The 17,124-nt window shown below is 41.9% G+C and overlaps 1 protein-coding gene across 1 annotated transcript in view; it reads right to left on the bottom strand.

Annotated features, from left to right (window-relative positions):
- The window catches only part of LOC127635383 (cytochrome c oxidase subunit 4 isoform 1, mitochondrial-like), a 275,045-nt gene that overhangs the window by 149,009 nt on the left and 108,912 nt on the right, over positions 1–17,124 (bottom strand). The gene's annotated exons all lie outside the window — the stretch shown is intronic.

Here is a 17,124-nt window from a genome sequence, read left to right as displayed (position 1 = left end):
TGGGTGAAGAGTTCAGTTAAACCTAGATATGTTCTGAAAACCTTACTGCTTACCCGTGCTTTTGCTACAGTGATTTATAAAAAAATGTACAGTATGCATACTGTATCACACAATGAAATACTCTAGACTTGACCTCACATTTTATATTTACATTGCAAGTGTGATACGGAAGTAATATCATCAACAATTTATTTTAAAAAGTACAAGATGCCTATATAGCTTTGTCTAGTAAACATTTCTTCTATATGATATACAGTATCACTTTACTATAACTAAAATGTAACTATTGGCTAATGCATTCCTGAAAGACTTAAGCCATTCAGACCAAAGAATGTCTTCCACAAAATAACAAGAAACAAAACCAAACATAGTGCAACAAACTGAGCAAAACACGGTGTCTCGAGGCACATTAATAGTTGAAGTTCTTTTTACTTTGACAAATTTACTTTTTGATGTGCAATAGTCAAAGATGTCCATTGAGCACGTTTACAAAGGGAAACAGACTGGCGCAAAGACACAAAAATGTGTTCCGTGTGAAATGCCCCCTATTCACGTGACGCAGCACCTGTTGAACTTTCTGAGTTACCTCTCAAAAAACTATCCTTTTTTTTTCAAATGATTGAAGGTAAATATCCACTTCATCCAGCAGTGTTCTTCAATATCCTGACACTGTTTTACTGACTGAGAAACCGCAAATGATTCAGTGAGATAGCGGTCTGAACGAATCAGACTGAATCGTGAATCGATTTTGCAAACACGTTTGGCTATAATTCACTGAAAATAATTGACTCCAAAGAATGATTCATATGTGAACCAGGAATCACTAGTTCTGATTCTAAACAGCAAACAGAAATATAGGAAACACAAGATTGCTGATATTGTCAGTCTGAGAAATGTTTTGATGAGCGATCATGGTATATTTTTTTGAAGGGACTCGACTGGTTTTGGGGGAAAGACCGAGTCCAAATGCTCCCCAGTCTATGACAAGACAAAGGCTGTAAAAATATGGTCCGGAAGGAATAGTTCACCCAAAAAAAATTATTATGTCATTATTTACTCACCCTAACGGAGCTCCAAACCCACCAAAAATAACCCCAAGACCACGCAACCCCACAAGGTCACAAGATACATTGAGAACAAATTAGTTTTGATTTTATCAACATAGCTGCCATGTTTGATTTTACAGAATGACAGACTTTACATTTTTAGGTGAACTATTTCTTTAAGGAAAAGCCACGCATCCTAATTTCAACAATGTGAAGAACTAAAATCCAACTAATAACTTGAATGAAAATTTTTCAATTTCTCTCTGTTGGTTCCATTTTAGCACTGTACACTGTGATATGAGTCACGTTAGGCAGGGGGGAATAGAAACAGATAAAAGACAGGGTGCCTGCAGCAGCTGTGCATGATTTTCGATATTTGCCGTGTTTTTTGTACACCCAGCAAAGCACGCACACAGAAACTCACTCTCCACAGCAAGGCAGAAGGTCACACACGGAAGGAGGGATAACAGTGTAAAATGCACACATCTCTCTCTTTCTTTCTCTCTCTCTCTCTCTCTCTCTCTCTCTTCTTCTTCTCCCAACCAGTCTTCACGCCTTTAACAGCACAACCAATTAACAGAGAACGTTGTGAGGACTGCTGTGTTGACAAAGTATTCTCATCCCCCGGTGAGTTGTGTGGCTCCCAGCTCACCGCTGTGCCGTGTTTTCTCACATCGGCCCTATGTGTTTCTGAGGCAGTGTCTTGTTTCCTCGCCCCACTGCACAGACGCCCTTTAATTGTAGTGAATGCTGCAATCATTACAGTCAAGGTGACCCAGCATTTGCATACACCAAAGTGCAGACAGTACACAGATATAAAGGGACTCTGATGCTTTAAGTTTTGAAAAGCAAAATAAAATTATTGTTTTCAGAGAAATCTACCAAATTGTGCTGTTTATGCTCAACATTTTTTATGAATAAAACTTGAAATTTTGTTGGATAGCTCTGATAACAAGACTTAAAGGGATAGTTCACCCAAAAATTTTAATTCTCTCATCAGTTACTCTTTTTTTTCTTCTGCTGAACACAGATAAAATTTTTAGAAGAATATCTCAGCTCTGTAAGTTAATGGAGGACAGAACTCTGAAAGTCCAAATATCACAAAAGGCCACATAAAAGTAATCCATTCGAATCCAGTGGTTTAATCAATAGCCACATTTCCACTGTTGGGCCAAATTAAGGTGTGCTAGTGTGTGTCAAGGCCAGTTGCTTTCCCACTGTCACTTCCAGGGCTTAATCTTGCCTCCTCTGGGCTTATTCTATCGATTACAGTTGGGCCAAAGAAGGCCAACTGGGAATTGCCGTTTTAAAGGTGAGTTTTTGGGCAACGCTGCAAGGCTTTTGGCCCGATGGTGGGAATGCAGATTGACATTGGTCTGGCGGCTCTTGCTCCGATGCCATTGACCCCGGCTGACCAGTTTAGGCCCTGGCTTGCACTGGCCCGAATGTGGAAAATCAGATTGTGTCTTCTCAAATCAAATCACTTTATTGTCACTCAACCATATACACAAGTGCAACAGTGGGTGAAATTCTTGGGTGGATTTCCGAACAACAAAGCAATCATGACAGTGATGAGACATACTAATCTACAATAAACATCAGATTTACACAACACTATTTACAAAACTAATATACACATAATCAGGGTTGGGGAGTAATGGAATACATGTAATGGGATTACGTATTTAAAATACAAAATATAAGTAACTGTATTCCTCTACAGTTACAATTTAAATAATTGGTAATTAGAATACAGTTACATTCAAAAAGTATTTTTATTACTGAAGAGATTACTTTACATTTTATTGTCATTTGTTTCATTTAATATTTAGTCCTATCAAATGGAAAACATTTATACATATAAATGATGTGATCCAAAGTGCATTTGAACAGCGGTGAAACACTTTCTCATGATGAGTTCACACATTCATATGAGCAGACAGAAAATAAGTTTGAAGTTTGGAGCAGGAGAAATAGAAATAAACCTTGTGTAAATTGTCATCTTTACGCTAAGCTAAAATGCTATTTCTAGCCATTTTACATGCACATGTTACCAGACACAATCATATTTCTTTATCAAGAAAATTCACGTTGGATCATAATTTCTTTTTTCTAGTAAGACCTTTGATCTTATTCGTGATAATATTTTTTTTATTGTTTTCCTGTAAAAATATAAAAACATCCTTAAAACAAGTTCAGTTTGATTTATCTTGTTTTAGAAACAACACTGCATAAGATATTTAGGTTTTTTAGAGAATGTATTTTTAACATGTGTATATTGTCTTACAACAGAGTTTTTATAGTCAAAACAAGTGAAAAAATCTACCAGTGCTGAAGTAATCCAAAGTATTTAGAATACATAACTGACCTTGAGTAATCTAACAGAACATGTTACAAATTAAATTTTACAGTATGTATTCTGTAATCTGTAGTGGAATACAATTAAAAAATAACCCTCCAACCCTGCACATAAATACACACAATATACAAATAATAATATACAATGTACAGTATACAATACACACAATATAGAATACACAGTATACAATAAAAAAAATATATAAAAAATATACAGTAGGTTGTATTGTGTTGTATTGACATTCAGGCTGTCGGTTAATAGTCAGTTGCCAGTGTGTTGTTGAGAGAAAATGTCATTTATGACAGTCCAGTGTGAGATTAATAAAGTGCAGTGCTGATGTATATTGATCGTGAGAGATCAAGAGTTCAAAAGTCTGATCACTTGGGGGAAGAAGCTGTCATGAATTCAGCTGGTGCGGGTCCTGATGCTGTGATACCGCCTGCCTGATGGTAGCAGTGAGGGCAGCCCATGGCTCAGGTGGCTGGAGTCTCTGATGATTTTTTCACACTGGTATAGATGTCCTGGAGGGAGGGAAGCTCACCTCCGATGATGTGTCTGGCTGTTCACACCAATCTTTGCAGAGGTTTGCAGTTGAGGGTGGTGCTGTTGCCATACCAGGCAGTGATGCAGCCAATCAGGATGCTCTCTACAGTGCTGGTGTAGAACAGTATGAGGATGTGATGGTTCATTCCAAACTTCCAATCTGCCATCTCAGGAAGAAGAGGCACTGTTGACCCTTCTTCACAATGGCTGCCATGGAGCAAAGACAAACATAGAGTAAACAAAGAACCAACAGAGACAAAGACTGCATACAGTGAGTTCAGGACACACACTGAACAATCCAGCAACAAAATGGAAACAAGATGGGGTTTAAAAAAGCAGGGAGAGATGAGATGCCACGAATCGGCTTATGACCGATTTATTATAACCGGTTTAACTTTGGAAACATGGAAGACAGGATGACCACATTTTAGATGGGGTGGTAATTTGAGGCAGACTGCCACCTGTCTTATAATGGGCGCCGGCTTTGAGGAGGCTTCCCTGGCAGCTTTCCAGGTGCGTCTGCACCTCTGAATAAAAATGTGGGTGGAGGGGACAGAAATGGCTGATAATCTAGGAAGTACTAGAGGGATGATAACCCCATAGATGGCAAAGGCAAGGAGTTGTGCACGAATTCGGAGTTGTGCACTTATTCGACCCAGGCTAAAGAAGAGCTTCTGGAAGATGGGTCCTGAGAGGCCATGCAGTGCAGGGTGCTTTTCAGATCCTGATTGGCATGCTCTGCTTGCCCATTGGTCTGTGGTTGGAACTCTGACGATAGACTCACATTCGCTTCCCAGCTGATGGCAGAACTTTGCCAAAAACCATGACTCAAATTGGGGAACTGTCAGAAACCATATAGGTTATGAATGTGGAAAACATGGTAAATTACCTCAACCACTGTCTCCCTTTGCTGAAGGTAATTTGGGAAAGGGGATGAAATAAGCCACCTTCGAGAACCGGTCCACTATGGTCATAATGACCATGTTTCCATGGGATGGGTGAAGACCGGTAACAAAATCCATGGCTACGTGTGATCAGGGTCTCGAAGGGACTGACTTAATTCTGTTCCGCTGGAAAAAGACGTTGGGAAAAAATCTCAAGGATGCATCTTTCCATCTGGGGAAGAGTGCCCCGGACAACACTGCCCCGACTCCGATCTCTGAAGCATCCAACTCCACAATGAACTGACAAGAAGGGTCAGGGGTAATTAGAATAGGGGCAGAGGTAAATCTCATCTTTAATTTAAATAATTTAAATAACAGCTTGAGCCCATGGAAACCAACAGAACTCCGTTCAGGTGGAGGTGAGATCCATAAGAGGCATGACGAGTTGGCTGTAATTGTGAATAAATCAGCAGTAAAAATTGGTGAACCCCAGAAACCTCTGTAAAGAATTGCGGGAATCTGGGGTTAGCCAGTCTGAGACAGTGATGACCATAGAATGATCCATTCGTATTCCCTCAGATGAAACAATGAATATATGATATACATTGTTTATAATGAATATCATATATTCATTATATATAATTAATTATATATAAATGATATTCTGGGTGAAGATCAGAATATTGTCAAGATAAACAAAGACAAATGGTAGACCATGTATCTCAGCACATCATTCAAGACACCCTGGAAGACAGCCGTGGCATATGACCAAGCAAAAGGGCATGACCAAGCACTCAAAGTGCCCTTCCACTCATCCCCCTACCTGATCCAGACAAGGTGATGAGCATAATGTAAGTTCAACTTCATAAAGATAGTTGCCCCCTGCAAGAGTTTGAGAGCTGAAGACATCAAGGCCAAAGGGTAACTATTCTTTACCTTGATGTCATTCAGCCCCTGATAATCAATGCAGGGTCGCAACAAACCATCTTTCTTCTCAAAGGAAAAACCCTGCCCCTGCCAGAGAGGAGGAAGGGCAAATGAGCCCAACTGCCAGGGATTCTCTGATGTACTTATTAATGGCCTCTCTCTCTGGGGCAGAGAGTGAAAATAGTGGAATCCACCAAGACAGACATTGCAGTCTTGTAGGGAGCAGATTTCTTAGTCTATGGGTTTTATCTACTGGGGTGACACTTAACAGTAACCCCTTGTCTACTTGTCTTTTACCAGGAAAATGGCAGAGATGTGACCAGGGCATCCACAGTAGAGGCACATGACCTGGGAGAGACAACACTTTTTTTCCTCAGGTGGAAAGCGGGTCCTGTGGATTTGCAACCAACACAGGTTCTGATTGCCTGACAAGAGGAGGAGATGGTGAACAGTGATGAGCCAACCTGGCCTGCGATGATCGACGATGACTGCGGATAAGGGAGAGCTGGTTATCCACCCATATAGCCAAGTCCACCCATTCATCAAAATGTGTTGGAAGGTCTAATGCATACATTTCATCCTTGATGTAATCAGATAACCCATGCAGAATCCGGTCCCACTGCACTCGATCATTCCATTCACAAGATGTGGTGATGGTGCAGAACTCAATGGAGAAATTGGAAACGGAGTGGTCACCCTGAGAAAGCCCAGAATCCTCACTGCGACATGACCTTGGACTGAGCAGTCGAACACCTTGTGAAACTCAGTGGTGAAGGACTGGAACGACAAGCAAAAGGGATGTTTGTTGTCCCATATGGCAATTACCCACTCGTGAGCCCTCCCTGTTAGCAGGGTGATGAAATAAATGACCTCCATCGTCTCAGATGGGAAGGAGGAGGGCTGAAGCGAGAAAATCAGCAAACAATGTGAGAGGAATGAGCAGCAAGTATCTGACTCACCGGAGTACGGAGCAGGGGGATTGGGTCCTGCCCAGTACTTCTGGAAACCACTGCAGATGATGGAGAATCCTTGGGAGAGGGACTGGTCTCGGAAGGACAAACTCACTGTTGGACCAGTGTGGTGAGCTCGGCCATCTGGGCAACTAACATCTGGGCAACTAACATCTGGGCAACTAACATTATGTGATTTTGTAAGTTTATAAGTTCCAGCCAGGCAGCCACCATTCACTTGTACATTGTATGAACCTAATGAGTTGAGATATTCTTCTAAAAATCTTTGTGTCTGTTCTGCACAAGAGAGAAAGTCATACACTTCTTGGATGTATGAGGGTGAGTAAACGATGAGAGAATTTTCATTTTGGGGAGAACATTCCCTTTAAATCACGTAGACCTATTTTATTACAGTTTCAATTTAAATATGAATAAATGACAATTAATAAATATTAACCACACATACACATTAATGATCATTTGAAAATAATCATAATTGTGACAAGCCCAAATACAAACAATTCAATCATTAATCACAATTAGCTGATAACTAACAAATAACATTTAAACTTAAGCAAATGGACTCTTTTATTTATTTATTTTTTTTTAAAAGGCAAAACATTATGCAGAATCATACATGACCAAAACACATGCACTCAATCATATAAGGAAGCCAAATACAAATATGCTAAAATATGTAATTGTTTGTCATTTTATTACAGCCCAGATATCAGATGTACATCTGAGATGTCTGTTTTAGATCTTTTCATCTGGAAAGCATCACAGTCTAATTCACATCTACTATGATGTACATAGTAGGAGAATTATATAAAATTATTTATTTATTTTTTATATTAGGGCCACTGATTAGGGGCCCAGGAAGAGATAACATGGCTGGCACACAATCAAGCACTGTTTGTCTATTTATATTTAGTGTATCTAGTGTATATTTTGCATTTGCAATGCCTGGATTCTGAGTGTCATGCCACCATTGGCCTCTCAGCCTGAGGCCCCTGAGGCCCCAGGTAGTCAGAGGCCCAGGGGCACTGGCCCAATTGGTCTGGTTCATAATCCATCCTTGATAGGGAGGGTAAAATGCTTGAAACCATGCTCACCAAGGAGACTGCTGTCAAGATTTATTGTGAAAAGGGAGTTACATTTTTGTCTGTGTTCACCCAAAACCGATCAGATAGCTTCAGAAGACATTGATTACTGGAGTATGATTACCTTTATGATGCCTTTATGTGATATTTGGACCTTCTGAATTCTGGTCACCATTCACTGGTATTGTATGGACCTACAGATCTGAAATGTTCTTCTAAAAATCTTCATTTGTGTTCTGTAGAAGAAAGAATGGCATACACATCTGTAATGGCATAAGGGTGAGTAAATGTTGTGATCATTAAACATTTTTAGTGAACTATCCTTTTAGCGTCTCATATTATTTTGATTATCAGGTAAAGCTCTATTGATTGAGTCTTTGCATTTATTGTCTCTTACACGTTTGCCTTTTCTTTTTTTTTTTTTTTTTATGTGCAGACCTGCAGATTGAATTAAGGTTGGACACAGATATGGTGTTCCACTCAGCAGATCTGCATGTATAGGATGGGTTATATCACTGATTGAGATGCATATTGTTTCATCACAAAGGAAAACATACATTTTCTGAAGTGGAAAGGAATCATACTTGTATAAATGCTGTCCTGAGATGTTTAAGCAAGAAACTGAAAAAACAAGGTTATTTCATTCCCACTGGTTGGCGTGTTATAAATCTCGCCAAAAGCATACCGTCTACCAATTGGATGTTTCGATTTTTACTAAGGGTAATTCATTGTTGAAAAGTCCAGCAATGATTGTGTCTAGCATATGTTCAACATGATCAAACAGGAAATTGGCATGTTGTTTCCAAGAGTTTAAGTACCCTAGTATCGGACACACAACCTTCTTTTGTGGCATGACCAGAAGCATGTCACATCAGCAGTGTGGGAGACCAGGTTTCAGATCCTGTGTTTAAAACCTGGAAGTATTCATGTTTGCATAATCAGTGACGAGCACATTTCAGAAGCTGCATTTTCCCCTCAAACATCACGTTAACTCAAATAATGGCTAGGTTTAGGTTTGGGGTTTGAGTTGGAGGTTTCGGTTTATAAAATATATATTCCGCTTTACTGCATTACACCCTATACAACTGAAACAATTCGCTTCACAACTCCACTCCATGACAAATCAGATGAAGAAAACTCTAGAAAAAAAAGTTCTAATGTGTAGAAAATTAATTTCGATAAATATGGAGATTGAGAACAGCACAGTAAGACCACACAGCTTGCATCCAATCTCCATTTCACTCTGATCTCTCATCTCATTCTGTTTCAATACCTCCTTCAGCTGTTTTTTAACACCCATTTGCATTTTACAACCATTAACAGAATTACTCAAACTTTAAAGTACAGTTTATCAAAGATCATTACAGGTCTTTGCTTAAACCTCTTAATTCGTCACCTGAGGCTGCCAAGGACTTTGATGTATTACACACACTGAGATAATGAAAATCAGTGTTTTTACAGGACATTTAACACAATTTCTGACAGACAGATGGATGGACGGATGGATGCTATGCATTAATTATTACCTGGGGGGATATAGTAAAAAAATAAAAAAGGATACTATGTTTTTCACTTGCATAGTTGTGTATATCCATCAAACAACTCTTAAATGAGAGAATGATTGCATATACTTAAGCATGTTTATCTGTCAAAGACTGTTGGCTGCTCCCCAGCGTGCAGTTCAGATTTAGTTTAAAAAGAGTCACTCACGCTTTCTTGCTTTTCCCCATTAACTTCCAAGATGAACCTCTGGTTGTTCCAGCAAACAAAACAGATCTGAAAATAACAATAACCAGACAGAGGTGTTGATCACCACCAAGGGCAGAACAAGAATTAAATTTTTTTTCTATTGCAATTCAAAGCATAAAGTATGCTTAAAAAAAATTAAAAATAAATAAAAAAAAAAAACAGTTTAACTTTCCGATTTTTGCTGGATCACAAATATGTCTTTAAGTACCATTTAAACTTGAGAAATGGTATAACCACACAATAAAGCATAGAATGCCATTTCAAAAGACAATATTGTTTGTTTGTTATTTGGCTCCCCATTTCATATTATTGCTATCACAAAGATGTATTTTTCAGTATTCATTAATTTTTTTAATTACTGTGTGTATGTCAAACTGTTTAAAATGAAGATTATTCTCGACATGGAATTCAACTCAAATTGTAATTAATGTTTTGCAAAGCTATTTTCAAAATCAGCTTAAGATCTAAAATACTAGTTTGCTAATTTGATTTGATAATTTGCAAGTTCCTCCTGTCATTCATTTGACCTTACACATTAGGAGATTTAGCTGTTATTATAAACATCTTAGTTTTAAGAATTAAGAAGTCTCTTGTTAAATGACATGCCTGAAAATGGAGAATTATCTTCCAATTATCTTTAATTTTCCATTACTGGCATAAAAAATAAAAAAGATGTCTTGTTTATCCATTAACACATTCAATACCCACATATGCAAACATTTATTATTTTATCTCCCAATACTCTGATTATACAATTCTCTTTTCTGATAGTAATAATGGAAATAGATATGGCCTAAACTAATCTATGGCATTATTGTTTCTTACATCATAAAATCTGCCTCAACCAACTGTCAGTCCTCTTGAATACTGTCTATTCAGAATGTCATGTTACCTGACAGATGATTGACAGTTGAAGGATATGGAGTGAGGCTGACTTCATGACAAAGGCTGGTAGATGCAGGTGTGTGTATTTTAATTAACAGTGATGTTGAATCTGATATGAGAGGAGACCAAATTGCCTGAAGGAGATGAAATGGAAACAAGGGGGATAAGTGAGGCACGCATGCCCTTTAAAAATGTCTATGTAGCCACAGGGCCTAGATAATAGTCACAGAGAATGCTATTTTAATTTAATCAAGTCATAAATACCCAAAGGAGCTTAAGGTTATAAAAGAGTGTATTGCACGCAGGTTAATGACCGGCAAAAATGAAAGTGACATGGAAACAATGGTTTTGTCTCGAAATTTGCTTACTTAAATAGCATCTGGGCACACTACCTATGTGAAGGCTGTCTCAGACTGTAGTAACATTATGTTTCTTTTTGAGATTTCTAATTTAAGGGAACTTAAAGGGATAGTTCATTATTTTAGTCTTTTTTTTTTTTTTGTCTTAAAATTCTCCTCCCTGCCCAGTAGGGGGCGTTATGCATAAAGAATGATAATCACCAAAAACAGAACAAGGTGAAAGTGAAGGAAAAAAGATCTGTTTCTCACCCACACCTATCATATCGCTTCAGAAGATATGGATTTAACTAACAGAGTCGTCTGGAATACTTTTATGCAGACCTCATGTGGATTTTGGAGCTTCAAAATGTTGGCACCCATTCACTTGCATTGTATGGACCTACAGAGCTGAAATATTCTTCTAAAAATCTGCCGATGAAAGAAAGTCATAGACATCTGGGATGGCATGAGGTCAAGTAAATGATGAAAGAATTTTCATTTTTGGGTGAACTAACCTGGTATTTAAGGCATTTCAAGTAAACAGCATCACTTTGCTGTCTAGATCAGCAACAGCCAGCATAAATCAGCCTGATCCAACCTGTCCCATAATAGAAACTCATGCTGGTCTAAGCTGATCTTTTCATCAGTCTCATACCGAATAATTTCACCCATGTGGTGAACAATCAGACCATGTGACATTCCATGAGCCAGTTTATGTTAGAACCCCTCTCTAACTTTCAAGGCAAAGAAATGTTGCTCCTTTTTGATTGGATTGTGGAAGGACCAACACAAACAAATGTCAAGCACAGCCATCAGATAAGCTGCTCGGACATCTGCCAGACACCCCTCACAAGGCTGGAAAGATCTTCCAACACGTTGGAAACGCCTTCTTGTTGGTCATTGAGAGTTTTTTTTAGCAAGCTCTCAAACCCCCCATCCTAAGACCAGAGGTGAGAAGGACTATAAAATTATTCAAGACCACTCGAAGCAGCATTAGCTTACCATGTGGGAAAAGCTGAAATAAAGAAGCCACAAAGACTAATCTTTACACACAAACTTATATTCCTAACATGGACACCAACTGCAACACATCCACACAGAAATGTTTATGTAAATTGCAGATGTTCAATTATCACAGTAGTTCACACAAACTGAACTATGGAGTTGTAAATTAATGCAAGCATAATATTTTACCTTTTAATATCATGTTTGGTCTCTTTATCTTCAGATAAATTCCAAGAGTATTTTTTAAGAGGTTTGGAAAAGGAACAATGCAGAGGAAAGACTTTAAAGACATTGTTCTAACTATGTACTTTAAAATATGCAAATGGTCCACACAGAGAAGGGAGGATGAGCCACACTGTGTGGGTCCCCTCCGATTTCTGCAGCCAGTCATAACCCTGAAACAAGTAGCGCCAAACTGAAATCTCCTCAACATCAGAAAGGTTTAAAACTATCCTCCGGATGACCAGAGTCCCTGTCCAGAGTGTCATTAACAGGATACACTTCTAAACACCTTTGTCCTGAGTCCTAAACACATTCGTCCTGAGTCCCTGTCCAGATGGTCATTAACAGGATACACTTCTAAAACACCTTCGATCTGGTCTCACTCTATGAGTGTGAGGCAATAGCAGAATAATAATGAACATTCTGAATCTCTGGCCTGAGTGGTAGGAGATGTAATAGAATACAAACCATCCAACATCTCACTCCATGAGAGAGAAGATAACAGATCACACAACATTATTTGTCTCCATCCAAGAGACAGAAGAAGATCGACCAAGTACCTAGTCTCACTACAAGAGACTATTGCAACACCAAGTTCGGACACCATATACCAGGGTGATACTGTAACTACAGCTTGAAAAGGAAAAACCTTTTAAAGTTTTGTGCATCTGCGTGTTCCAAATGATGAATATTGCACAGATATAAGAGCTGTATATCTGCATGTTCCAGATTGCAAGAACCCTCTCTGTGCTTCCAGAAGATCAACATTTCTCAGCTCCTTCATGTCCAAGGCTGTTGAAATGGAATCCAGCTCCTTCCCCACTGTAAGAAATGAATAAATAAATGAACATTACATTTATATAGTGCTTTTCTGACACTACACTGAAAGCACTTTACATAGTGAACAGGGGACTGTCCTCAACCACCACCAGTGTGCAGCATCCACCTGGATGATGCAACAGCAGCCATAGTGCATCATTATGCTCACCACACACCAGCTAATGGTGGTGAGGAGAAATTAGAGTTATATAGCCAATTAGTGGATGGGGATTATTAGGAGGACATTATTGTGAAGGGCCAATGGGGGAAATTTAGCCAGGAAACCAGCATTACACCCCTGCTCTTTTAGGAGAAGTGCACTAGGATTTTAAATGACAACAAGTGAGTCAGGACCTCGGTTTAACATCTCATACACTATGCTGGGGCATTAGGACCCACACAGACAGCAGGGTGAGCACCCCCTGCTAGCCTCCCTAATACCTCTTCCAGCAGCAACCTTAGTTCCCTTCCGAGGGAACTCGCACTGCGTCATTGAAAACGACTCTTTGGGGAATGCTCCTTAGCGTGCGCCTCTGAATTATGAATGAAACTATTCCAATCTTGATTGGTGTTGCGTCATGACGTAACATGTGACGGCATAACCGGATGCATAAAAGTGACGCCGGTACACACACACATTAGCTTTCGCTCTTCAGCAAGCTCTATGTTGAAATTGTTTGTCTTATTTGGTGTTGTTTGTCTGATTTAAAAATATTATGGCCACCGAACAGTTCAAGAAGTGCGTGCACCCCTGCCCTCGTTTCATTACGGGTAGGGACACGCACGCTTTATGTGTGAACTGTTTGGGAGCGCAGTACGCACTAGGCAGCTCTCGAGGGATCTGCCTGTGAAAGTTGTGAAGCACTACCCATGAGAGTGCTGCGCTCCGGTTGGCGTGCTTTGATGAGCACGGTCAGGCTCGCGTTCCCCACGGTTTTGGTCCCGCGTCTGTTGAGGCAGCGGCGATTGAGATCGCGGGGTTCGCAGCGGATTTTGCAGATGAGAATGAGACTGCTGCGGCACTTTCTCATTCTTCGTTTGAGGATCCCGAGCCTACTGTGAGTGGTGCAGAAGCCCGCGTCGCGGCTTCTTCTGCCCATGATCAGGTCCCGATGCTTGAGCTCACTGCTTCCGAGGAAGTGGATATGCTCAGCATCGATGCGGATCGACCGTGAGCCAAGCACGGCAGTTTTTGGCCAAGCTTATGAGGAGCTGATTGAGGTTGTGGCGTGCCGTGGCCAGACTGAATATCAGCTGGCCACAAAATGAGCAGGGAACGCAAGTTGAAAGCAAATTAGACGTGCGTTTCCTGCGGCACAGATCACAACCTCAGCGCCGGGTTTGCCGTTTTCCCCGATCTCCACAAAGATATCTAAAACGAGATCGTGGGGTAAACCGCATTCGTCCCATATCTCCAGCCCCAGTGTTTGATTACAGACGATGTTTTGGGGGCACGCGATATGGGCTAAAACCCCAGCGCTGCCTAGTAAGCCCTGCAGAGATACATCTGCTTTAATAAGTAGGGCTTACATGGCGGCACACAATCGGTGTTGGTTTCCGCCGTCTCTGACGCTTCGGGCCACATCAATTTCCAGCGAACGCACACCGTGCCATTCGTGTCAAAAAAACAAAAAACAAAAAAAATATATAAAAAAACAACAAGCATCAATTGTGGTCACAAGAACCGTATCGACTAAATCCTGCCGGTCTTTCGCTTCAGGAAGTCAAGAACAGTGCTTGAAAAACACCCGAGACCAGCCTCGAGAGGCTGGTTCCCTTAGTTGACGCTTCGGGAAAGAGGTCCTACCGAGGTGGTAGAACCTCGGAGGGCTGTCCCCCTCAGGAAATCGGTGTCGGTTCCCGCCGTCTCTGACGCTTCGGGCCACATCAATTTCCAGCGAACGCACACCGTGCCGTTCGCGTCAAAAAATTAAAAACACACATCAGTTGTGGTCACAAGAACTGTATCGACTAAATCCTGCCGGTATCTCGCTTCAGGAAGTCGAGAACAGTGCTCGAAAAACACCCGAGACGAGCCTCGAGAGGCTGGTTCCCTTAGTAGATTTTGTAGAGGCATGGAATCATCTTCCCAACATATCTGCATGGGTCCTGCATATAATAAAATCAGGGTACAGACTGCAGTTCGGGCACCGCGCCCCCCAAATTCTCTGGGGTGGTGCAGACTACAGTGGTTCCGGAGCAGGCTCAGGTGATGGAACAAGAAGTGCAATCTCTGCTGCTGAAGGAGGCCATAGAACGTGTTCCTCATTCAGACAGGGAGTCCGGTCTTTACAGCCGGTACTTTATAGTTCCAAAAAAGGATGGGGGGTTGAGGGCGATTTTAGATCTCAGAGTTTTGAACCGGCCTTTGAGGAGGTTCAGGTTCAAAATGCTTACCATTCCTGTCATCGTGAGTCAGATCAGATCCGAGGACTGGTTTGTCACAATAGATCTAAAAGATGCCTATTTTCATGTACCCATCCTTCCATGTCACAGGAGGTTCCTGAGGTTCGCTTTCGGGGGCGAAGCTTACCAATATCGGGTTCTTCCGTTCAGCCTAGCACTCTCTCCCCGCACATTCACCAAATGTATGGATGCAGCTCCTGCTCCTCTGAGACTTCAGGGCATCCGTATACTGAATTATATCGTTGACTGGCTCATTCTGGCCCAGTCTCGAGAAATGGCGTTTCGGCATCGAGATGTCGTCCTTGGCCATATTCGAAGTTTGGGGTTGAGACTCAACACAAAAAAGAGTGTGTTACAACCATCCCAGTGCACAACGTTTCTGGGTGTTGTGTGGGACTCGGTTACGATGCAGGCACGCATGTCTCCTGCACGTATCGAGTCCGTTCTGGCGATGGTGTCCGGGTTAAAGCTAGGCCAGGCCATCACTGTAAAGCAGTTTCAAAGACTGCTGGGCCTCATGGCAGCGGCATCCAACATTATACCTTTGGGCCTTCTACACATGAGGCCCCTCCAGTGGTGGCTGAAAGCCAAGAGGTTTTCCCCCAAGGGGAATCCATTTCGTATAATCAGAGTAACACGCAGGTGCCTTCGTTCTCTGCTAATATGGAAGAAACCTTGGTTCCTGTCCCTAGGGCCAGTGTTGGGAGCGTCATGTCAACGGAAAACCGTTTCGACAGACGCCTCCCTCACTGGCTGGGGCGCGGTCATGGACGGCCGCTTTGCCAGGGGTCTGTGGCAGGACCATCATCATTCTTGGCACATAAAATGTCTGGAGATGTTGGCTGTGTTCAGGGCTCTGAGGAGCTTCCTTCCAGACATCTAAGGTTACCATGTCCTAGTACGTTCGGACAATACATCAGTGGTAGCTTATCTGAACCAACAAGGGGGACTCAGATCGCGCCCTCTGTGCAGACTGGCTATATCAGATAATTCTTTGGTCCCAAGGGAAAATACTGTCTATCAGAGCAATGTATGTTCTGGGGGTTCAGAATCAGGGAGCAGACATCCTGTCGAGGCAGGGGCTGAGGCCCGGGGAATGGAGACTTCATCCAGAGGTGGTGAAGTCGATAGGGGACAAATTTGGACCATCGGAAGTGGATCTATCCGCGTCTCGAGGGACGTCCCACTGTCCACTTTGGTTCTCCCTCTCACATCCAGCCCAACTGGGGTTGGATGCCATGGTACAGGCCTGGCCGAGGCCTCGCCTGTACACATTTCCCCCGATCGCTCTGCTCCCGGGAGTCCTGGAAAGGGTCCGCCAAGAGGGCATCAGTCTACTTCTGGTTGCCCCGATGTGGCCGGCCCGAGTATGGTTCTCAGACATAATTTCACTCCTGATAGCTCCACCACAGCAGATTCCTCTGAGGAGGGATCTGTTGTCTCAGGCAGGGGGCACAGTTTTCCACCCTCGTCCAGAGCTGTGGAAACTGTGGGTCTGGCCCCTGAGGGGGTTCAGTACCTAAATGTTGGTCTATCAGCAGGGGTGGTTGAAACCATACTTAGCTCTAGGGCTCCGCCTACTAGGAGATTATATGGCCTCAAGTGGAATGTGTTCTCCACTTGGTGTAGAGAACATGAATTAGATCCAGTTAACTGCCCGGTGGCTTCAGTTCTGGAGTTTCTTCAAAATCGTTTCTCTGCGGGTCTCTCCCTTCCACACTTAAGGTGTACGTGGCTGCCATTTCGGCTTTCCATGCACCACTGAGTGATGGGCCTCTGGGGAGGCACCAGCTGGTCATTCGTTTTCTCCGTGGTACATGGAGGATGAGACCGACAACCAGGTCCAGGGTTCCTGCCTGGGACCTGGCGGTGGTTCTCGAAGGGTTAT

Source organism: Xyrauchen texanus, chromosome 42, assembly GCF_025860055.1.
Source record: "Xyrauchen texanus isolate HMW12.3.18 chromosome 42, RBS_HiC_50CHRs, whole genome shotgun sequence".
Lineage (NCBI taxonomy): Eukaryota > Metazoa > Chordata > Actinopteri > Cypriniformes > Catostomidae > Xyrauchen > Xyrauchen texanus.
This window is presented reverse-complemented; position numbering and strand designations above follow the sequence as displayed.